Below are 25,034 nucleotides of genomic sequence, written 5' to 3' on the forward strand. Positions count from 1 at the left end.
AGCTGAGATGTACAGCTCTTCCATAACTATCTGTACTTACAGAAGAGTCTGTTCATGCAAGAAATATATTGTGAGCCAAATATGCAGGATGATGTGAAGTTGAAGCAGTGGTATTTTCACACATTGCTCTCCCAGCTTTAAGCAGCCCTCTTGGTGCAAGGTGTTATTCTACCTACTGTGATTACTCACTCCATCCATATGGTGAGTAAACATACACCCTTTATTTTTGGTAACAGAAGAAACAGTAAGCTTCCTCATACATGTGATTGTATGCAGCCATATAGTCTATTGAAAAATAGCCAAAAGATAACCTAGAAAGGAAATACATATGTATTTCATTTCTCTTCTGCTTGACAGAGTGTGAGGCAATTGTGAGAAATTAAGTTCCATCCATGGTATAAAACTAGGACAGGTAAGAAGAGGTTCAGGCCAAATATGCTGGCATAGTTTAACATAGTGTCAATCTAGAAGGGAAGCTGTTGATCCTCTGATCATTGCTAGAATATAGTGTAATGGTGCCTTTGACACCTTTGTCTTTTATTTCATCAGTATGTAGTACATGACATTTTGTACTTGTGAAAGGTGCCGAACTGACAGGCCTTGAGACTGAAGTCTTCTCTTTGTACACATATCAGACGATACATAGACAAACACAGCATCCCCTCTCTGCCTCTTTCTCTATCTTTCCTACACTTCAACTGCTTTCTCGCTGCAGCTTTCTCGTATGACCACCATTTGAAGTGAAAAGATAGTCTGATCTCTGCTACAATTCAACAGTTACTGTTTGCTGTTAACGTTACCAGGAAGGTTGCTTGTCCTGTGCGGTTTTTGTGGTTTTTTTTGTGATACAGAAATGTATTTCCATGAATTTGAATAATTCCAGCCTATTTCATGTGGGTCACAAACTGGCCATTAGGCTGTAATATCTTTAGGTTACTAGTGACCTGAACCAGATTTGATCTGGTAACCTATAGCAGAAGTGAAATGCTCCATATCCTATTTCCATTCCTGCTCATATATGAATTTGCTCAATATAAGGTTAATCATGCATACAAGAGAAGTTTTTTGTCTGAAGTGCACAGTGTTTTTGTCCTTTCTGTCTGTTTGGAACAGACAAAGGGGATTATGAATGGGTGAAGTAGAAATTACAGTGTTAACAGTACCAGTGAATGCATAGTAAAATTATGTTTCATAATATTAGTGAAATTTGTCTCTTTATTGACATAGCACAGAATTCCCATTGGGAATATTGGATCCACCGTGCAGATCAGAGAGAACAATTTTGCCCGTAGTATGGACTTCTAATGGTTTTACCATTCTTGCACTTGGAGGGGAGATGGGTGTGGGGGGAAGGAATTATTGTCTCCTCTCAGTTTTGAATAATGTGACCACTTAGAGAAAAAGAAAATATGAAACAATCCACATTCAGGACCAACAGATTGGAAAATTTAACTCAAAAATGTATAGCTAGTTTCTGCGGTTGGCACCTTCCCAAAGTGTTCAAGAGTTATTTTATGTTTGTCTATCATCTACTTAAAAAACCCCACAGTATAAGTACTTTAAAAAAAAAAAAAAAAAAGTTGCCATCATCAAACAAAAAAACCCCACCCCATAATAAATCTGTAGCTTTCAGGCTATTTGCATTGAGCAGCAGAATAACTTGGGGTAGGGTGGTGGTGGTGCAGGGACAAAGTCCAAAATTCCTGGAAAGTGAGTTTTCTGTCCAAAATTTTGGGAAAGGTCTCTACTTTTTATGCCATAATTAGTAAAATATAGTCTCAATATATAATTGAATTTATAAACTGCAATAATACACAGCTTAATATGTTTTGGTTTTGTTAATTTTTTTTGACAGCAGTTTGAATCTTTTTGCCTTCTCAAGATGTTTCTTGGTGTGCAGAAATGATTATATTTTTTGCTCTTCTCAAAAGGTTTGTTATGTAATTAAGTCTTTGGTTATCTTTCACCACGTGTTGCAAATTATTCTATTTTTTTCAAATATTATGTCAAGAGGATACCCCTGTTGTATAAATTGTTAATATTCTGACAGATGATAGAACAAAATTAGTAATACAAAGGAAAAAAGTATAAATGTTTGTTTGGAAGAGACAAAAAGGCAGGTTTGTTTTTTTTTTAATCTCATATCTCTATAACAACATAGGATGAGGTTAATATTTTTAGCGTAGCATCATATTCCTATTCCACTTACTCATACAAGGTATCATATGAACATAGACCTAAATTATTTTTGTCAGGACTGGGTTTGCATTAAGGATCTGTTTAGTGATTAAGGGCAAAAACCGCCCCCTATCATTTTTCACACTTACATTTACTCATACTTTCAGACTTGTCTCAGCTAGATCAACTATATTTTCCCTGAAAGATTGAGAACATATCTGGCCTCACTCAGTCACAGTCCAGAAGGAATTCAGTTATTTCAAGAAGTCTCATTACATGAGATCCTTCTATTGCCTCTTGTTATTTATCTTTCAGTACTATCACCTTTTACTACCCTTTCTTCTTTCTTAATTCAAATTAATAAAGTCCTGCAGTGAATGATTCTTCAGTTCCTTTGAAATTTCTTTTGAAAGAGTGAGAAGTCCTCAAAAATCACAATACTCATAAAATGGTTGAGGGGGAAAAAAACCCTTTATTCTTTCCTCTAGACTTCAGTGACACTATGAAGTTTCACATAATTTGCAGACTGCATCTCATAAAATACTGGCAAAATTTATTCAATTCAAATTAAATAGATGTAGCACAGAGTAATCTTTCTCTATTAAATATGTCACTTTTTGCAATTGTTTCTTAATATCCCTCACAGCTTCCATCTAAGATTAGCACTTTCTTTGCTGCCACAGTTTCACTAACCTACTGAATTATTCACTGAAGCATAACCTTCAGATATCAGGTTAGAAAGACCTTGATTATGGCAGGAAGTGAACTGTATAAACCATTTTTCTTTAAAAGAAAATTTCTCAGTATAGAAAAGTCTGAAATGAGATAAGTATTAAATGTGTGTAAAAATTAAGTTCATAATTGATAGGAATTTAGTCAACTGTGACATTCCTGTATTTTGTTTATAATAATGTACAATAACATTCTAGATACCATTTAATAGTGTAAAACCATGTGCATTTTCATGGTACTTATTTAAACTTAAAGTACAAGCCAGAATATCCACGTTGGTCTCAGCTGTAAAGTAGCACCGTGGAATCTCTCACACGGATTTAACATACTGGACAAAGAATATTTACATCCAATTCCTGATTTTTGTCCCATTTGCTGAAAATTACTTTTAAGGGGCTCTCAGCTCTGGAAACCATGGTGACAGAGTGGAAGGCTTCCCTACAGCAAACCGCTGTTATTGACCATTACTTTGTGCCAATCCACTGTTGAAAGCTCATTTGAACACCTACCAAGGAGACAACAGCTTTGGGAACGCTTTCTTTGTGAGTGTTGAAATACAAACTCACCACTCGCCTGTCTGCTTCTCATGACCTGTCCGGTGGCACCCAGGAGCTGAAACGTAATTGTGAAGTTTAACAGGCTTAAACACCCTCGCTTTTAGAGGTAGTATGATAGCAAAATGTCAGGGCAAACAACATTCTACAAATTATTCTGCTAGTCATGCGTACAGATTTTCATAATGACTTGACCTAGAATAGGAACAAAATGTGTTTTCCTAACGTGGGTGATAACTGCATAATTACGCAACTGATTCTGCTAACATTATCAGCCTTATGTTACTTTCCCAGATGTCAGAGCAATGGCACAGAAGGAGAAAACAGGTGGTAAGATTGTGGGATATTGCATATTAGTACAGTTCATAACAGAATTTTCTATGTAGATTTGTTGACTGTAACTTGAAGAACTATAATATACAACATGCTGCACAAGGATTTAATGTTTCCGGTTTAGTAGGGGCTTCAGCAAATTTTCTGCTGTGCAACAAAATGTTCAGTTCCTAAGACATTTTTAAAGCTCTTGCTTCCTCTTCTCTGTCTCTCTTTCTCCAGGTGACATTTGTGGTTTGTAGGGCTTTATGAACTTGCAAGGCTGTCACTTATCGGTAGCGAAATTTGCATTAAATGATTATGTGAATTTGCAAGTCAGATATCACTTCAAATGAAATACAATAATGTAAAGGAAACTATTGGTTTAATGAATTTTTAAAAAAGATATATATATTGCTCTTCAAGAGCCCTTACACCACAAGAAGCATTTGAAAGCAATGTGAGATGTCATAAAAATTGGGTTCATGTTATGGGTGTATAGATGATATCTTTCTTCTTGTTTTTATATACATTATGCCTACATACTTCATAAGGATACATGCAGTCATGTGTACTTGTATACATTTATGTGATAATTCAACTCTGTATTTATTCTGTGTTTATTAAAGAAGTATGCCTATGACAAAAAGGTCTGCAGCTGTGGCATTTGAATTGATGACCAAAAATACATGTGAAAGAATTAAACTTCCTATATGGGAAAGAGGCTAAAATGTGTACTTAGGGAAATTGATAATTTTGTACTTAGAAATACATGTTGGACGTCACTGTGGGCATCACTTTGTGTACGCCGTTCATTTCAGTTTAACTGTATCCACTGAAACTGCCTAGGAATTCCATGGAAAGTATTTGAAATTCTTTGGTTACTGCATTTTTGCCTTTTAGTAATCTTTGCTAGAAATCTTGTCAGGCTTAAAATAATTGGAAGCAAACTACAATATCAGTACTGAAAATGGAAGTTGTAAAAGACAGAAAAGATGGTGGTAGTGGTTCCTCCAACAAAATAGACAAAATGAATGTCTCATTATGTGACTGACAATTGTATGTTAATCTGAAACCCTGATTAAAAGAAATGCTATTAAATTGATTTTTACTTTTTTTTTCCCAATGAATTGATCTGCCATGAGGCTAGAAGAAAGGTTGTGTAATCTGAGGCAAGCTGCCTTTGCTTTTTACCTTCCCTATTTCATGGGAATGTTTTGAAGAAGCTGCTTTTGGTTAACATGTAGATAGCTTGCCTTTAATGGAGTGATAGGAGAACCCAGAATATGTCAAGAAACATAAATATTATTGCTCAGTTGTTGCTGAAATGGCTTTTTTAATTTCTCATTCTGCATATGTACTTTTACAGAATCCTTTAGAGTTGGAATCAATAGAAAAAAAATTTCTGGGAAAAATCAAAAAGTATCAAATCAAAACTTGTTTTTCATGTTAGGACTTTGTGTAGTCGATGGACAAGTGTGGACTTCGAATGTTACACTTTCTTCAGATTTGTAGGCATTTGGAAGGTTAATAGCAGACATGTTACAGTGGTTGCCAATAGCAACCACTGTGATTTGAGTTGGGTTCAAACAGCCATTCAACTCCACTTGTACCCACTCATTAATTCCAAAAGCTAGCCACACAGATTGTTTTGGGGGATGACATTTTACATGTGTGTCTAGCAGTCTCTTCTGTATGTATTTATCTAAACATTTATATTTCTCCCATCACCACATTACACAAGTGTGAATGAATCTTGGCTGACAACATAGCTGTGAGGAATGGAGAGGGAGTATTATCTTCCCCATTTAACAGAGAGAACTAAGACTGTAAGACTTACTGAAAGTTTAAAAGAAAATAGGTATCACTGCCAGATATTGCTGCTGAAGTGTTTGAGCCTTTATCTGCTTTTCACTTTTTTCTTGTGTCCGTGCAGAAACATGTGGAGTCTTCTGTGCCAGAAGCTCCTTTGGATTGCTACCAGAGTTGATACGTTGGCTCTTGGAAATGGCTTTGGGATTCCTAGCTTTATTATAACAAATTATTTTGCATGGTGTAATTCAGATTTTTAGGCATATATATGTGTGTGTGTGTGTGCATATTTGTTATTCTTGCAATCATTAAATATTCCTTTTCATCAGGTATGCAAATACAGACATTTCTGTGATAAATTACATATACTATTTGATGATAGCCAAGCTACTTGCGGATCTACTTGTAGTTGCACTGTTGAAGTGGAAGCTGTTCCAACAAATGTTTGGGTTTTTTCTCCATAAACAGCTAATAGCTACATCTTCCAGTCACAGTGGGATTGAGAAGGAGCTTGTGAAGCCATGCCCCAAGGCAGGTGAACTGCACCTAGAGAGATCTAAAACATTATGCAGATAATATAAAATGGAAATGCTCTTTCAGGAACTGCTAAGCAGCTCGAAGAAAAAAAAGAAACCTCTCAACCATGGTTTGAGTCTACTCTTAGAAGTCCACTCTTGGACTTAGTATCTATAGCCACCCTTTTCCCTCATGCCTATACTGCTCCTCCAAAGCTTCACTCTGTTGCTGTGTTGTGCAGTAGAGGGGAAGAAACAAATGTGAGAATGCATGCAAATCTGTTGATAGTTTTCAAATCTCCTATCATGTTTTGTAAGGAACAACTCACAGTCATTGCTAGACTATTCAAAATGGGTAGTGTCGTTCTGAGTGATGTATTTATCCAGCACACATTCATACATTTCCTTTTGATGTCTCATACTTTCTGAGGCGTACACCTGGTTAAGCCTGGTTAAGCCTGTTGGACAATCACATGCAAAAGTGATTCATAGAATCATAGAATGGTTTGTGTTGGAAAAGACCTTAAAGATCATCTAGTTCCAACCCCCCTGCCGTGAGCAGGGACACCTTCCACTAGACCAGGTTGCTCAAAGCCCCATCCAACCTGGCCTGGAACACTTCCAGGGACGGGGCAGCCACAACCGCTCTGGGCAACCTGTTCCAGTGCCTCACCACCCTCACAGTGAAGAACTTCTTCCTTACATCTAATCTAAATCTACCCTCTTTCAGTTTAAAGCCATTGCCCCTTGTCCTATCACTACATGCCCTTGTAAAAAGTCCCTCTATGGCTTTCTTGTAGGCCTACTTTAGGTACGGGAAGGCTGCTGTAAGGTCTCCCTCCCCAGAACCTTCTCTTTTCCAGCATGAACAACCAGAACTCTCTCAGCCTGTCTTCATAGGAGAGGAGCTCCAGCCTCCTGATCATCTTCTTGGCCCTCCTCTGGACTCATTCCAACAGGTCCATGTTCTTCTTATGTTGGGGGCCCCAGAGCTGAATGCAGTACTCCATGGTCTCATGAGAGCAGAACAGAGGAGAGCAAACTCCCTTGACCTGCTGGTCATGCTTCTTTTGATGCAGCCCAGGATATGGTTGGCTTTTTGGGCTGCAAGCACCCATTGCTGGGTCATGTTGAGCTTCTCATCAACCAACACCCCAAAGTCCTTCTCCTCAGGGCTGCTCTCAATCAATTCTCCAGCCAGCCTGTGTTTGTGCTTGGGATTGTCCGGACCCATGTGCAAGATCTTGCACTTGGCCTTGTTGAACTTCATACGGTTTGCCCAGGCCCACCTCTCAAGCCTGTCAAGGTCCCTTGAAGAAGTAATGAGGAGTATAGAAAAATATTTATAAACACAATTTGCTGTTATATGACAAGATTGCTTCTCCGTAGTCCCCAGAGTTCTGCTCAGCATAAGGAGGATAAAATAGCTGAACAGAGATACAGTCCAGCTGCCCTCTTAAGAGTCCAGCATGTACCTGTTCTGGCAACGGAGCTTCTGGTAAGCATCTCTCAGTTGTGAACTTGTTCAGGACCAGTTTAGTAGTAGATTACAAGTATGGTGGGGTTTTTGTATTAATGGATATGTACGTTTCTAAATCGATGTATTATTACTCTAAATGTACCTTGAGGGGGTCAATAAGGACCATCGCAGGCTTTATAGCCCTATGTGTACTCAAATGGCGCCCATTCAGAAAGATAGTATCTCCCTTCTCTGAAATAGGGTAAAGTGTGAAGTGAACCCTCTGCTCTCAGGCATGAGCTGCTACTGGTGGCCATCTCCTGCTTCCTCCCACCCTGTACTACCATGAGTAATATACCTGCATTATATTTAAGTGCTCCTGTTAACAAGCTAAGAGGACCCAGCTTCAGATCAGAGAGCTACTGTACATATATTTTGTTGAGTTGTGCTGAAAGGAAAGGAAACTGCTGAAAGTCTGTCTCAGACACATGAAATGAAGACTATCATGAAAGAATGGGGAAAGAAAAAGGTCACAAAGAAGGCTGAGGAGAGCTTAAAATAAAAAGAAGACTTGGAATAAGAAAGGAGGGAATGTATTTAAAGATTGCAAAAAAGGGAACAGATGGAGGGAGATTCAATATTTACAAATGAGAGTGAAAAATTAATTTGGAAGGAAAACACACCAAAGGGGCTATGAAGAGGAAACTAGTAGGAAAGGAGGAAGGAGGGGGAGAGCAGGAGAAAGGACTGAGGGAAGAACAAAAGAAAGAACAAAGAAAAGACCAAACCCCATCTTACTCTGCAGTTATAGTATTTTGGCCATAAATATTTGCAGGTGGTTACAGTAGTAATTTCCCCACTTCTCCTCCCCTTCTCCCTTTTAGAACCAGCTCACAAATCAGTAGAATCTCCAAAACAGATGAAACTCTTAAAAAGTGAACTCTGTGTCTAAAACCACAGCATACACTCCACAACATCCACATCACTGTAATGATGTTTTCCTCTTTTTCAGAGTGCTGCGAGGCACAAAGAACTGGCCCATCATTGTATTACACTAAACATGAAACAGCCTCTCTCTTTAACAAATGAACAAAATTAATATAACTTTTTCTTTGAGCTTCATCAACAGATCCTGGCCTTGTTGCTCTTTACGTGTTAACATTTTCAGTTGCACTTGGCATTTTCTTAGCACGTTCGGGCTTTTACTATTTCTGTGCACATTAATAGTAATTTACAAGTGTGAAATCTTTCTGGAAAGTTGCCCCATTTCATTGGCTGATGCATCTCTCTATGCCCACAGGACTGTCCAGGTTCCCTCCTGCAGTGGCTGCTGGGAGCATTGTGGCTGCGAATCTCTCTTTTGCTGTGCAGCTTCCGTAGGAAATCAGAAAACATTTGCAAGTGCGTCTCTCGCGTATTTCTGTCATTTCTCTGATAATCTTTGCTCGTGGTTGCGCTGCGCTCTGTGTGCGGCAGTGGCAATTTCACCTGCCCACTTTTATGTGTCATTAGTTGTCACTGTGCTCCCGTGTCTGGGTAGACACGTCTTCACCGGGAGCAGCTTCGGCATCGTGTCTGGGCCTTGTAAATCCTGGCAGCAGCGCTACGCGCGCAGCAAAGGCTTTGTGACAAAATAGAAGAATGACAATTAATGATGGCTGAATTTGGGAGAGGGAGGTAGAACGCGCTTGGGTCGTGTGGAAAGATGCATTTCGAGCACGAGGCAACATTTTACAATTGAGGTTACAGTTTTAAAGCCTGATAGAGAAAGCCCTTCATCTGGCAGAGCTCAAAGCCTGCGTTAGTATCTGCCATTTGCAGAGCCTCTTGACTTCAGCCGGGGCTAGTTTTCGTCTGGTGGGAACGTCACTGGATGATTGAGGCATTATCGCTTTGAAAAGGACCTTAATCGTGTGATCAGTCTATAAATGAGATTTTACTCAGTGAGAGCCGGGGTGGCAGGACTGGCCCCCTTGGCTTCAGGGGGACCACTTGCTTCAGTAATGTTTTACATGGTCAAGAGTTTAGATTTAAGAATAAATACTTTATTTTCTGCCAAATATACAATAAGAGTTAATCTTACTAAATTATTCTGAGCTCCACAAATGCTAAAAATATATGTTCATTTAATGTGCAGGATTTTTGTTTATAACGGGCATTAAACAGAGGGAATGTCAGTGTAAGAAGAGGTGGACTTAATGGGTTAAAAACTGTGTAAATGTTACTCTAGTTAAATTACAGCTTGTTGTTCAGATGAATACTCTCCACTTCTCATATAGCTTTAAATTATGGACAAATGCTTGCAATTGTGAACTACCTACATTGTGGCTGCCTGTTCCCAGGCTTCATCAACCCTAGCTGTCCAATGGGATTACTGTAAGCTTTCACGGCAGTCTGCCAGCCACTGATCAGAAATTCATATCCCTGGATGTTAGATTGCTCTCTTTATTCCATCCTTGTGATGGCTGTGATTGCTGTCATGGTGTTAGGTTAGAAATTAGCATTTTGTGGCCCAAATTTTGCCATCCAGAACATAATCAGAAAGAAAGTGGGGGGGGGGGGGGGGGATCAAAGAATAGTAATTTCATCTGTCAAAGAAGGGAAATGCAGTGTTACCACGATACAGATGTCTATGAAACTTAGGTCAGGAAATGTTGTGGTATTTTATGGTCCTATTTGGCGAATGCTTAGGCAGGTGGTGCTTTTCTGTTACTGCAGACCTCTGCTCACAGATTAATGCTTTTCCTCTGATAAAAAAAAAAAAAAGTAAATAAATAAAAATCCATTGGTGAAACTATAGGTGGGCTTCAGAAACTCTTAAATTAAAAAAAACAAGGATCTCTAGCAGATACTTTCAAGGACATGCTGAATTAATCACAAGAGGCTGGTTAGCAGGAGGTCAGAGAGAGACTTCTTAGCATCATTTTGGGTCATATGTCTAGAGGCGATGGCAGTATGTATGTGCTGTATTGTAATATCCCCTTTCTAGTTTTCTTGTCTCAGTCAGAAAAGGATGAACACATATTGCATAGGGCTCTTGAAAGGAGAGAGGCACTGGTAAAAATCAGTAGTTCGGAGGTTTTTTCCTGTTCTTTAAAACTGAGTCATATCTGACTAGCTAATAAAAATGTGTCATTGTTTTTCATCAGATTTGTACTATATTCAGCAGTCCTTGTACTCCTTGTATTTTATTTCCTAAATGTGTTATATCTGATGATACAAAGGTGGTGATTAAATAGCACAGTAGTAGTCACTGATAGATTTAATGAACATTTATTATTGCTCTAAACAAAGATTTTTCTATTAATCTGTTTCAAAACAATCCATCAAAGCTTGTTACAGAAAATTATGGAAAACAACTGTTTAAAATTTAGTGTAGAGATATGGTTAGGTCCTTAAAGGTAGCCTGTTATTCTTTTTAGGCAACTCACAGACATGCTAATTTTTCCTGTCATTAACACTGAACAAGCTGGAAGGATTCTGACATGCGAGGTGCACAAGATTCTGTTAGGAGCCTTGATTTTTATCCAGCCAAGCTTATCCGTCATCTTTAATCATGCAAAAAGCAGGATTACTTAATCATTTCATTTTATTGAAAAGAAAAAGAAAGATTTACATTAAAATGATGACATGCAAGAAAAAAATAAATTGAAAATGATTATGAAGAAAATGTAGTGTAGAGACTAAAGCTCCATTGGTTTTGTGATGCTCATTTAAAGCAATGATCTAGTAAAGCTAAGACATAAAAGTAATGATGATGTTAGCTGTTGAAGTATAACCATCTTTGCATTTTAAGATATATTCTAACATGAGGTGTGTAGTCGATTATAGCAGATAACCACAGAAGATACTGGTTTTCACCTAGGCTGTATTAATTCCTTGCATTAAGTTGTACCTTTGTCTGAACTAAGTGTATTTTAGCACACAAATGTTAGCAGGCAAGGCATACTAGCATTTTCACAAGCACTTCAGTATGCATGTGCCTATCTGTTAATCTCCCTATATAGGATATACTGATTTTTAGACTATCTACAGAAAGTATTGATTTAATGCAGGTGTGAATTATATTTTGGAGAGAAAATTAACAAATTATTCATGAGTGGTTTCTGTATCTTTTGGATTTTAGACATTGCATTTTATTCCCTGCCGGTTCTAGGTTTCATACACTGATTTAATATATTCAGGGTTTTTTGTTTGTTTGTTCTCTTTACCCATTTTGAATATTTTTTTAAGTTAATACATTTTTTTTATATTATACAACCTTTGTGTCTAGGTGTGTCAGAATTTAGGTAGCAAAAGAGGTGGGGAAAATATACCTGCAAACTTCTGATGTCACGATACATTTGTTTTGGTAGCATATTATAGTTTCCAAAAGAAAGTTTGTTAAAGGAGAAAATGAGGAGATATTTTCTTATGTGAGTATATAGAACAAGTGGTGTATTTCATCCAAGAAAATTTATTAAAAGTACCAGACTTTTAGGTCTTGGTCTGATATTTACATAAAATGGTGCATTAAACAAGTAATTACATTACAAATCAATGTTTACCAATTAGGCTATTAATAATTCATTCTACTGTACTAAGTTGAGTGAATTTAAGGTTGAATACTCTGGTGCCAAATTGTTTTAGGTACATTAACATTTAATGAAATCTGAAAAATATCCAACTTTTTCCTTTAATACATAGCATTTCTGGGTGTTGAATATTCATTTTATTTAAAGGGCTAAAAAAAGAGAAAACAACGTTCAGGTTTTTCTCAGCTTCACATCAGTGCAAGAACCTTGCATTGTTATTGGAGTTGAGAGTGTAGAAATAAGAAATGAACCAGAAAAGATAAAAATAGGTGTGTAGCTATTTATTTGGATTCTGTCATTCACTTTCTGACATTAGCTCTGTACGCTGCTTGGCTGTGATAGCTGACTGTTTTGAGAGGTAACCTTCTAGCTGCAGGGAAATGGTTAAAAATGTCATAGGGTAAAACCGCACGAGTGGAGGAAAAGATTAGGAGTCCCTAACTGCAAGAACAATTCTTGTTTATATGTTGTTTCTGAGTTCTGCTTTAGAAAGGATATAGTTATTATTATAGAAAAAAATATGAAGTAGTTAAAATATTTAGCCTTCTTATAGATTCCTTATGTTACTATAAAAAAACCCCTAAAACTCTCTCTGCTACCATGGACCTTTTAAATACTTTGAGAATCAAAATACTGCATTTACTTAAAAAAAGCAAAGACTTTTATTTTTTGAAATATTTTCTGCTTTTCCTCTTCTTGAGTGCATCCATCTATCTTGTAATTTCACAAATCTTAGAAATGCAACTGGATTTATAGTGAGAAATTTTAATATAGGGTGAATACTGACATTCTGCATAGTGACTGAACATTTTTAGGCACAGGAACAATGGATTTGTAGTTTTTCTTCTAATAATACAAGAGAATATAAGGGATTTTATATTATATACGGCTACTTCCCTGCAGTGAAGAAGTAAATTCAGCTTATTTTATAGATGCAGACTGAGTAATACACTGAGGATAAAAAGAGGCCTTTCAACAATAAATCTTCTTCAAAACTAAGTAATCTTTCTATATCACTGTAAATGAACCTAGATAGTACTTATATTACGTAAGTTTATATAACTGGTGTTATTTTATGTTAAAGCAGTTATCTTCCTGATTGACTCATACGACTTTCTTTACTTAGTATGGTCAAATATCTGTTTCTCAGTTTTTCATTTAAAGAAGGGGAAAAAAATTTCTTTTTCTTCTTCTTTTTCTTCCCCCTCTCCCCCCTTTTTTTTTTCCCTCCCTTTTTTTTTCAGGTTGGCTAAGGTTATTCTAATGGTATGATTCTTGTTCGGATATGGGATTAGTGATCGTTTCATAGTTGTCCTGAAAACAGAACTATTTATTGCAAAGAATTAGGTCTGATATTATACTGACTTATTTCCATGATTTTATATCTATGTCCCTAAAAAAGCTGCAGATGTAGGTTTATAATTTGAGTATTTGCCTAGCCACTTGCAAAATGCTAGCAAGAATCACGTTATTTTGAATGACATTAGACACTTTTCATCTAACCAATAACTTGGATTTTGCAATATTTGTCATGTTGTAGCCTGAAGAATCTTCTTTTGTTCCTTTTCTGGAAGGTTTTTATATTTTAAATGAAATTTTTTAGTATTTTCTAGGAATTTACTTTAATAGATATTGAAATGTTCTTCTGTTAAGTTTCCATTAATTCCTGATAAATTATAGCCATAGTACTGAAGGCAGACACTTATTATTTGTTAAGCATCCTTGAATATGAAAGTCTTATTCGGTTATTATAAATAATGAAAGGGTAGTAGTCAAAACAGCAAAGACGAGTGACAAAAAACTGCAACAGATTTTAGTAACTCTAATGTTTAAGCAATAGGTGGCAGTGTTACCTAAATACTCTTTGCTTTGAATTGGAAAAGAATCAGAGTACTTAAGAGGAACAGAACATTTGTTTTACTTGAACATAATTGCAGATTTGTACAAACAATTTTTACATTGTTGAGGATGTTTTCAAAAAGTTTTCCTAAAAAACCTTTAAATTCAGTATCCATTATCACTTAAATAACCTACATTTTTGTGTTATGTGATTTATTAGTTAAAACATAATATTGGAATCTAAAATATTCAGCTTGTACCTGAAAAATAAGAACATTTTCCTATGACATACTGTATTGGAAAATGTCATTCATTTTAACTTCATTACGTATTTATAGTAATAAACACCAAGAATAGTATTAGAAAATACATTACAGAAATTACTTTTCTGGTTTATTACAAATTTATAAATTTAGGACCTAGTTAATAAAGCTTATAGCACATAGTGTTCTGTAGAGATTAGAGGATAAACTTTATGAATTCTTTTAGTATGTATAGTACAGTATCACAGAACATACCTGCACTAATCTATGTATGAATACTGTTTCCCTTTTTATGTACAAGTAGGCACTCTTTTCCACACCTTCTGAAAAGCATGCATTAGCAAAAAATTGATGGCATTGCTTAGCAAAATTGATGTTTTAATATACATTTCTAAACTGAGTATGCCAATATGCATATTCACTTAAATGTTAAAATGCTTCACAAAATGCAACATTGTACATTATAATCAAAAACAATTAGTTTAAGCCATTTTGGTCCTTCGAGCATTACTTATGAATATTTCATCACATAATAATTAAAATACCATACTGACCAATGCAGCAGCCATATTCCATACCATGTGTTCTACCTCTAGGATACAGCTTTCATACAGTAGCACTTCCAAGAGATGTGTTCATCAGTGTGTGATAGAAACACTACGCTGTACTTTTTTTGCAGTTTGGGGGGGGGGGGGGGGGGGGGGAGACTTGCTATAGTATGTAGTCTTAGCTTGATAATTACACCTTAACTATTTACTATATTATATCTACTGATTTTTAATCTAAAATTAGGATGTTGCTTGTAAGAAGGAGAAAGGTAAATGATAATCATGCTAGCGAAAGAAGATAATGATGGATAGAAGCAATGATGAAATGTGTCTGATAGGGTAGTTTTCTTCTGTACCACCATTTCGTTGTTGCTCTGGGATTACAGCAAAATGGTGGCTACTTATATTTTATGGAAAATGTAAATTTTATGGTAACCTTCCTATAGACTCCAAATTGCTTCTCCCCTCCATTCCTATTATATTGCTTTGTTACAATGAGCGTGCAGTTTGCCTTCTGAATCTTATAGTACTACAGAAAAGGTAAAAGCTCAGAGTGTACTTTATCTCCAGACATACTGGTTACCTATAGGCAGAAGTGGTGAATGGATATTGAAATGTATACCAATACGCACAAACACACTATCCTCGTTAGTTGCAAAATTCTGCACTGACAATATAGACTTTACTTACATACGTGTGATTAAAAGAAAACATAATCAAATGGGAAAATCATGTTGTCTTGTAACTACAGATAAGGTGCTAAATAGTCATAGGTAAATAAGTAAGATCTAGAGTGTATTCTTCTTTTGCACAGCACAAAACTACTGTAGCTCAGTGCAAACATTTGTGACATCTTTTTATTTTTTTTGCATAAAACTTAGGGCTTTTTATCAAACAATTCTAATAAGTAGTAGATCTCAAGAAGGAGAAAAGACATAAAGTCTTAACACTTTCCTTTCTAGCCCTACTGTTTCTCTATTCCCAATAGTTGACATGGCATGGAGTGACAACACTGTCTTGTAAAAGATCCCCTTATCTACCTTCTTGGGTAGGGGTAAGGTACTGAAACAGTACCTTACTAAAACAGCTTTTTGTTTTTTTCACAGTTTACAGAAGGGTGTTACTTGTGATAATATGATTTTCCCAAGTACCTGATTTTTAGAAAGGAAAAGAATTAGAATACATGGCTTATAAATCTGATTTTTATTAACTACATGTGTTAAAAGAGAGAGAATGCAGGAAAACAAAAAGCAAAGGGAAGTGAACAGAACCAAATTAAGAAAATGAACTGAAAGAGAGAAAGTTGGAGAAAAATTACAATACTGGCTTTTTTTTAAAATTCTGAAGGGAAGATGCTTTATAGAACTCTCTGTTTTTGCAGTTACTCTATTATAGTTAAATTGTATTAAAATATGGGGTATTTTTAAAATGCAATTTTCACTCTCTCCAGATAGATAGATATTTAAAATTAAATGTATATAATATTATCTAAAATTTCCTTGCCTAATTTTATGATGTGCTTGTTATAAGTTACTTCAATTTTGAACATGTGACATTTTAAATAGTAGGAAAAAATTATATATTAAAAAAACCAGTTTCCAGAGTCATGTTGCACTGTTTTTTTATCAGGTGGATATAAGTGAGGTGATAAAATATTGAATTAAAGCATGTCATAATGGAGTACATGCAGCAGTACTACTTATTTTTAAGGAAACAGGTTCTTCAAGGAGTAAATTCTTTCTCTGAATGTTTCAATATCTTATTGAATTTGGCATTGTGGTGACTGTAATAACACAACCCAGATAAGTGTACACTTTATCTCCAGAGATGCTGGTTACCTATAGGCAGAAGTGGTGAATGGATATTGAAATGTATATGAACGTGCACAAACATACTATCCTCGTTAGCATATCATGGCAGCTAGAGACAGAAGAGGTACTATGTTTCAAGTGTACCTTTAACTTCCACTTCACCCTCCACACTTTTTACAGAAGTGAATCAGTTGATATCCTTCAGAGTAAATGGTGAGTCACAGCATTATGTAAACCCAACATTGCTCTGAATCATTTCTGATGAGTGCATAAATTTAAACCTCAATATTAATTGAGAGTTATTTTGTTCTGAAACGCTCAAACAAATTTGAATAGAGATTTTAAATGTAAAAATGGTATATGACAAATATTTTTATGATACAATCATAAACTTGTAGTTGCAATATGGCCATTTGTTTTGTTACTCCAGTTTCTTATTTATAACCTGAAAGTTGGCAACATTGCTAGGGAGGAACCCTTTAGGAAAGCATTCTATTTCATAGCTAACAAAAAATACACTGATCTCAAACTACATGACCTCATTTAAATTTGGATTGATTTTTTTTTCCTTTGTAACTTGTTCATTTTAGCTGTATATCTACATGCAAAGCTTAGAGTACTTTGAAGTTCTATACTAAGTGAAACAATACCCAGGAAGATCTAAAAATCCATTTCCTAATTTTACATATTTAAAGAGAACTGATGTGCACCATACTTTTATTTCAATAAAAAATCATAATCCTAACCCCCCCTATATCAGTCAATGTATTAATCTTTTACCAATATTAATCACACTGTAAAACATAATTTTACATGGTAAAATATGCTATTTAAAACTAGTAATTAATAACACCAATATTTATGTAACAAAATAAGTATTTCTGGTTTATATAGGAGTTCTGTAGTCATTTGTTTTTCAAGTACTCTACTGTATATAGAAATACAGATTTTGATTCTTAAAAATTGAGGACATATCACTGCAAATATATGATGAGCACAAGTTTTAGTATAAGCGCTTGAACTTGCATAGTAAGAATAAGAAAAAACGTATTCAAACACCACCAAACTTGCAATGTGTTCATGCCATGCCAAAATAACATCAAAAGTAAACTGAAACATGTTTAATCCTACAAAACAGGTTAACATTGGTTTGGTCTGAGCCTGTCAGAGTTGCTGTTGTGATCCCTGTTTTCACTGTAGATCAGACTGAAATAAACTATGTGTCAGCAAATGAAGTTAAAAAATAATTAGATGTAAGGATTTATGGCATGTTGTTGTAAATTTGTGGGTTAAGATAAGAGTTAATATTTAAAGAAAAAAATATATTTTAAATCCTGAATGAGGTATAAACTATTTAAATATTATAGCAGTGTTTTAAAAAATTATTGCAATACTTTCACATGTAATGGTACTAAAAACAAGTCTGTTGATTATTTTATTTCTTCATGACAAAATGTGTGACAGTCATAATATAAACAGAAACTGTTCAGAGGATTTTTATTTTGTATTTTCATTCACATGTTCAATTTAATTTTTCTATGGACTACTAAATAAGTTACCTGCTGTATCAATGTAGTCATTGAATAGCTCAAAAGTTTTGTGCTATCCAAAAAGACCCAACACCAGAACAGTCTAATTCTTTTTATTGAACAGGTATTGCTGTCTAACGGGTATGGTATAGCTTGATTCTTGTCTTAAAACTTGCTATTAGCTTGAAAAGTGAGTGCGTGTTTTTCAGTATGTTTAAAAAAAATTAAAAAAATAATATTAAAACCAACAAAAACATTAATCTTGCCTCAATTAAATTCTGTTGAATAAGCATAATGGTTTATGTGGTGTCCTGCAAAACCGAGATTTCAGAAGGATGTTAGTTTGCATTCTGAATTTTCAGAAATTGCTGCATTTTGATATGACTGTAAGGTCTAAATATAGGAACATTTTGGCTTTTCTGTTTTATTTTACAATTAAAAATGTTTGATTAAAAAAATTAAAGTAGCAGTTTAATTTGCTGTTATGCAGCATTTTTTAGTGCAAATAATTCTTGTTGTCTTAATGTTAGTCAAGGAACAAATTATTACTAGGTAACTCAAATATAACTAGTCACTCAAACCAACAAAATGAATGTCAATTTAAAAAAAAGCAACAACAAAACAAACCCAATACTTTTTTTTCCTTTTTTTTTTTTTTTCTCCCCTCTTCTTCTGATGCTGGCAAAGATAAAAGCTGTGCAATTACACCTCAGCAGCCAGGATTCTGAACTTCACTAGATTTGTCAATCAGAAAGCTCAACTTACTTGTGCACTTCATAAAATTTAGAAGCAGAGGACAGAATGGTAACCTGGTCTTCTGTCTGTACCGGTGCAGAATTGTTTCCAGCCTGTATATTTATTCGGTAATGGTTTGGCCAGTTATTTTAAAATTGCTTAGCAGTGGGCCAGTCTTGGCTCTCCGGGGAGATTTTTCTATTGGTTAACTCACAGTCAGGTTTTTCTTTTTCCCCTACTGATATATTCCTTTTATTAATTTCCTCCCATTACTCCTAGTTATACCTCCTTTTACTATGCTAAATAATTCCTTTTATGCTAAATAATTCCTTTTTTCCATTTTTGAGTTATCACTCTGTAACATTGCTGTTCTCCTTTTTATGGAAACTGTCTCAAATTGGCAAGGCCTAAAATATGCTGAGTTAAATCTGCTATAAAAGACTTTATTGACAATTACTATAACTTAAACACAGTCCTGCTTTAATAAGCTCAGCTAAAACTGAAGTTTGAATAATTTTTGCTAGCTGAACCAAGAAATCTATTAAAAGGAGCCCTCTATTTTGAACTGGTTTGTAGTGATGTACTGGGGCCAAATGATTAAGCGTAACTTAGATAGCCAAAATCGTCTGGGTCAAATTACCCTGTCTGCTGAGAAGCGCAACAGGGTTGAAAGAAACACAGACGCCAGGCAAATGTTTCTGGTAAGAGGAGGAAAAGCAGTACAAGGCTGTCTCCTTTTTTCAAGGTAGAAGGTAATTTGGGTAGGCTCTCCTTCCCTCTCTGCATTTTCCTGAAGGCTGGAGACTGCCTGGTGCTGAAACCTGCGGATGCCCCCTCTCAAAACACTGCTTTCGCTTGCCGTCTGCGGGAACGGGGACTTGGTGCTGCAGATTTGGCCTTATTCTGCTCCTAGCTTAGAGAAGAGCTGGGCTGGTTCATCAGCTGCATGTGCCCAGCATGCAGCAGGTAGGTGCTGGTGCAGGGCCAGAACTGGCCCCTCCGCACCAACCCCCTCATGTGCATGGTCCCATAAAGGCTGACTGAGGCATTGAGGAGGTAACACGCTTCACAGTGAGTATTACCTGCAGCCAAAATTCCTGATGGGCTTTGATCAAACTTTGTATCTGGGAAGGCCCAGCTAGGGGCAGGGGGACTAATTCTGTGCTGAGGTAAAAACCAGGCAATGGTAAGGTAGGGTGAATGCACAGAAGTTCCTAGATTTTCAAAGCAGAAAGCAGGTTTCCCTGCAACTCTCACGGCACGTTGGGAAAATTTGGGTGGTAAACATAAGCTAAACCACGTCTAGTGTTCCAAACTGTCTTCTACCTCAGCTTCCTTTCCCTAGAGAGACCTCTAAATTTAGCTGGGGAGACTTTCACACCAGCAGCCTGACAAGGATTGAAAACCACTGAGATAATGTTGTACTGATGCACACTACCATCATGGTTACAGCAAGAAGGTTTGCTGTTGTTTGACACTGCGCATATGACATTAGTAACTCTCCATTTGCATCAGGGCTGCTTTTGCAAAATAGTAAGCGGATTCTACCCTGGCTGAAGTTAATGGAAACTGAGGGCTCATTCCCTTTGACAAGCCAGACATGTTTTAAGAGTACCTGTGTATGCTTAAAACAGGGACATGTTTTTTTTCCCTTCAGTTGCTTATTTTTGTAAAACTTTGATTTCTGCATCTCACAGAATTGAGCCTTCCAATCTGTGTGTCTGTGTAGATAAATGTATTTTATTTTATTTAACTTCCTAAACTGATGTGAATTTGTACAAAGCTTTCAGTGTCATAGTGATGGCTGTCTTTATTACATTACTTTTGCTGGTCAGCATATCGGTTCTGATAAAAATTAAGGCTGCTGAGATTCATCTTATTTTGCAGAGTTTAAACCTGCTTTTAGAATATTTTGTCTTGTCTTAAAATATGATCTCTTACTGAGGATATCTGAAAAGTGATAGATAATGTAGGCAAAAATTCTACAAGTAGTGGTAAGTGTTTGTTTCACAATTACATTTAAAACCTTCTTTTTTTTAAATTCTGATATAATATATTCAAAACTATTCTGCGATCCTTCGGAGCGTGTAAAAGTGCTCCATGTAAACAGGTCCCTCTTCCCTTGTTCGTTAGACTTTAGAGAGGCTGCTGAAAGATTTGAGTGATGGTGCAATGTTTTAAATTAAATATAGATTTGGGGTTCTGAGCCTGCTGAGTTGAGTGCTGTAAACATTGGAGGACCAATCAAAACAAACATAAGTGACACAAGTGATCTTCATTGAATCATTTGGCATTTCTCTTGACTTGTTTAGAGACAAATGCTTTTGTTTCCTTTTGTGGAATATTGTTTGTAGAGCTAGTCTGAATTTTCATGTATAGAGAGTACATCACAAGATAAATAGCATGCTTTTACCTTGAGCAGCTAGTTAAAAAAAATGCAGAGTATAAAGCAAGGGAGCTGTGGCATTTGGAGGCTCTGTTTTCCTGGTGTGATTAACTGTATTCCATTCCTGATCAACTGTGCTCTCTGTTTACAGTATCCTGACTCCATCATATGCTGTTTATGAGTAAAATTTCCAATTTGAAATTGCTATGGCTGAGAAGGAAGAAGCGTTACGCGCACGTGTGTGTGTGTGTGTGTGCATGTGTGTGCGTATTCATTAACATCTGGGGTAGCAGATGCTGAGAGCTCTTTTTCCTTGGTTTGAATACATTTTACATCAGTGGAAGGCACTGAGAGATCTTATGCTGCAATCTTTTGTGAGCGGCAGCTTAACATTCTTTTTATTGCTTCACTAGAAGGGGACCATGCAAGCCAAGGCCCTTCCAGTGCTAACAACTCCAGAATATTGCTCAGCTAAGTGATGAAGAGGGCTTATATGCTGAAAGGATTTCAGGAGGAGGGTTATCATAGAAAAACAGCAACAAAAAAGACCCCCAAACCTAAAAACATTTTAATTGGTTAGGAAACATGAACAAGAGGGTCAAAGCTTTATCTTACGACTTTAATTTTTGAGCGTAGAAGACTCATTGGAAAGGTTGGACTTGAGTTGGAAGACTAGATGATCGTGTGCAAGTGTAAGGATATGATTTTCTCACTTCCGTAATTAAAGAGCCAGGAGGCATAGCAGAGCACCCCATGGAAGGGTATTTATTTATTGTTTTTTCCGTCTTCCTCTGTACAACAGCTTGACCTCTCTACTGGATGAGTAGATCTGGCTGTCCTCTCTTTGGTCCTTTCAGAGGCTTTTTACATCTGCAGTCATGTTCGCTATTAAAATGTGACTAACTATGGAGAATTTCCTTTTTTAACTGCAGCAGAAAAATATGCTCCTTTGTAATAAAGGGAGGCTGATGGAGGTAAAACAAAGATTAGGCCATTTCAACAATAATCACTTAGTTGTGTAGTGTAGTTCAAAGCACAACACAGAAAAACGGAGAAATAATGAACAACCCGTGCAGAGGTGACTTTAGGAGAGAGTAGAATGAGATGTTAAAAATAAACAAAACAAGTCATTGATGAGAGCTATGCTTAATACAAAATGTATCTTTCCCCTTTGAAGGGCAACATCACACATATAGAATGTCTCATACTGGCTGAGAAAGGAAAGACTAGTTAGTGGCCAAGAACACCCTGATGTTCTGTGCTACAAATTGAAAGTGAAGGTTACTTTCTTGTAGACTTTATCTTAAAGCAGTAAAACGGGTAGCTGCAGCTACAACTGAAAGTATTGATTTTGTAATTTCAGCAAATTAAGAACAAGACAGGAAACCTATTAAACCTTTCCACTGATTGCCAGGGCACTTTTTGGTGATGCTGGTGCTGACATTAAAATTACATGCGCCTGTCTCTTTAAAGACAAACATATACATTTTACAGAAGATAGTGCCAGTTAACATGCTGAAAAAGGATCTTTATAAATCTGTGCAATTTCACATTTCAGATGTGAAACTTTTGAAGCCTGATGACATGAATGTCAAGCAGCACATCTAAAATTTTCATAAATTATGGTTCATGTTAGATGTGCTTTTATTACATTTTAATAAATTAAAATTTTCACAAAGCCAGAAGATTTTTTATAATAATAGCAAAGATGGTAACGCTAGTAATAGCATTATCTGTCAGAACATTATGAGTAATGATTATGTAAAAATCTGTGTAACAAAGGCTAACAGAAGAAATGATCAAATTATATTCTTCTGTATCTTGTATATAACAAGTTATTTTATTACGGTAGCAAAACCCCAACTTCTCTTAAAGCAATATTTAAATTACTTTTAAAAATCAGTGTAATTAAATTCATGTGAATTACAATAGTTAAGATCACTTGTTTCATAAAGGATTGTTTTAAAGCTTTGCTTTAATATTACCAAGTATAAATTAAAATGTGTCTTTTACAAATGCAATATTTCTAATAGTCCTTAACAAGAAAATTTTTCATTAAAAGTGGGGCAGGGCACGGGAAATTATACCTGGATCCACTCTGAACACCCTATAAAGATGTAAGTTTCCAGTTTATCCAATTCATAAATATTTTGTTTCATCTGAGCGGGTATTTGGCATCATTCCAGTGTGTAAACAAGCATGGGTTTTACACACACAAATCTAATTTACAGGCAAGCCATCATCTACATTTACTGTAGTAGCCAGCAGTTTGTGATGTGCCTGTAACAGAAATGCACAGTGATGGTGGAGGAGGTGGGAATGTAAATTTGAAAAGAGAGATTGGATTTGTAACAACAAAGGCAATCTTAAAAAGTGGGGGGGAACACTGCTGAGAGACTGTGAGCCAAAAGTCTCCATCAGAGGGGACTTCAGGAACTTGTAGCAGGTGTTTATACCACTCCTAAACATATGAACGAGAATGTACAGCTTATGTTAGGAGTGAAGCAGCAGAATAGTGTATGAAAATGAGTACCGGGTGTGAAAATGTGTATCTAAAGATAAAGGTGTGGAATGGTGAAGTGGATTTAATAGTAAGAAAGATCTGGAATAAATAGGAGGACAGACCTGAGAGGAGTGCAGAGCTTCAAACAAATGAACAAACAAAATCTTTTTTCTCTGCTGACGGAGTGATGCACTTGGGGAATGGTGGAGCTCTGTAGCCACCCATCCTAAACCGGCAGAAGTTCAGGTGATAACGGTGTCTCTTTGCAGCACGTCTCTTTAGTTTACCAGGAATGCACATGCATGCCTGCTTATACAGACCTATACTTTTTCCCTTTGTTTTCAAGCAGATATGCCAGGCTATCCGATGCCTGCCAAGTTGGATACACATTGCATATTCCAAATATATTCAGATAACTCCTATAACTCCACAAAAACATTGGTGCTTTATTGTACTGCAGAAGCAAAAAAATTACACAGAGAAATCCAGCTCCCACGCACCTCATGGTCTGGAGCTTCAATGAACCTGGAGCAATGAATATGAAGAGGAGAAAGATGCAATAACAGTAACTATGAGTGCACACAGAAGTTATTCACAGTGGCCTAAATACTTACAGGTGGCCACCAGGATAACCACTCCCAGATGGTGGTGATTTGTAGGGAGTGAGGCAAAAGGTAGGTTTTAAGGAGGAATTTTAAAAGATAAAGATCAATCACTGCTTGAGAGATGACACTTTATTTGGTACAGGATGGCTTCAATAACCTAAGAAGGAGCTTTAACTTACCTTGCTGGAGTTCCTTCTGGCCATTTGACAATGCTGAGATTTTATTAAGCCTACTGTGGGTTTGAGCCTTCTCCTGAATTTCTCTTTGAACTGATCCTTCCTATTAACTGTTTGTTTTCATTTCCTCCATCACAGGTACTCACTACCTGCCACTCTCCTGTAGATCTATAATTTTGCCAGAGTTGTGAGTGGTGGTGTTTCCACCTAGATTTTATCACAGGGTTTTTTGACTTGTTTGTAACTTTTTTTCAGATTCACCAGAACATTTAACTGTATTTGGTTTTTAATGGAATGTTCCAGTTCTGAACTGGAAAATATGCATGTATTTGTTTTATATATTCATATGTGTATTTACGTATATAAATATAAACATGTACCAAAATCCCTCACCTGTTTGTTTCAGGAAGGTGGAAGAACTAAGAATGGCTGGGTGGCGGAAGGTGCACTCTAAAACATGCAAGTCCTTCCTTGATATAAAGCGAAGATTAGTCTTCCACATC

The sequence above is a fragment of the Accipiter gentilis genome, chromosome 2 (assembly GCF_929443795.1).
Source record: "Accipiter gentilis chromosome 2, bAccGen1.1, whole genome shotgun sequence".
Lineage (NCBI taxonomy): Eukaryota > Metazoa > Chordata > Aves > Accipitriformes > Accipitridae > Astur > Astur gentilis.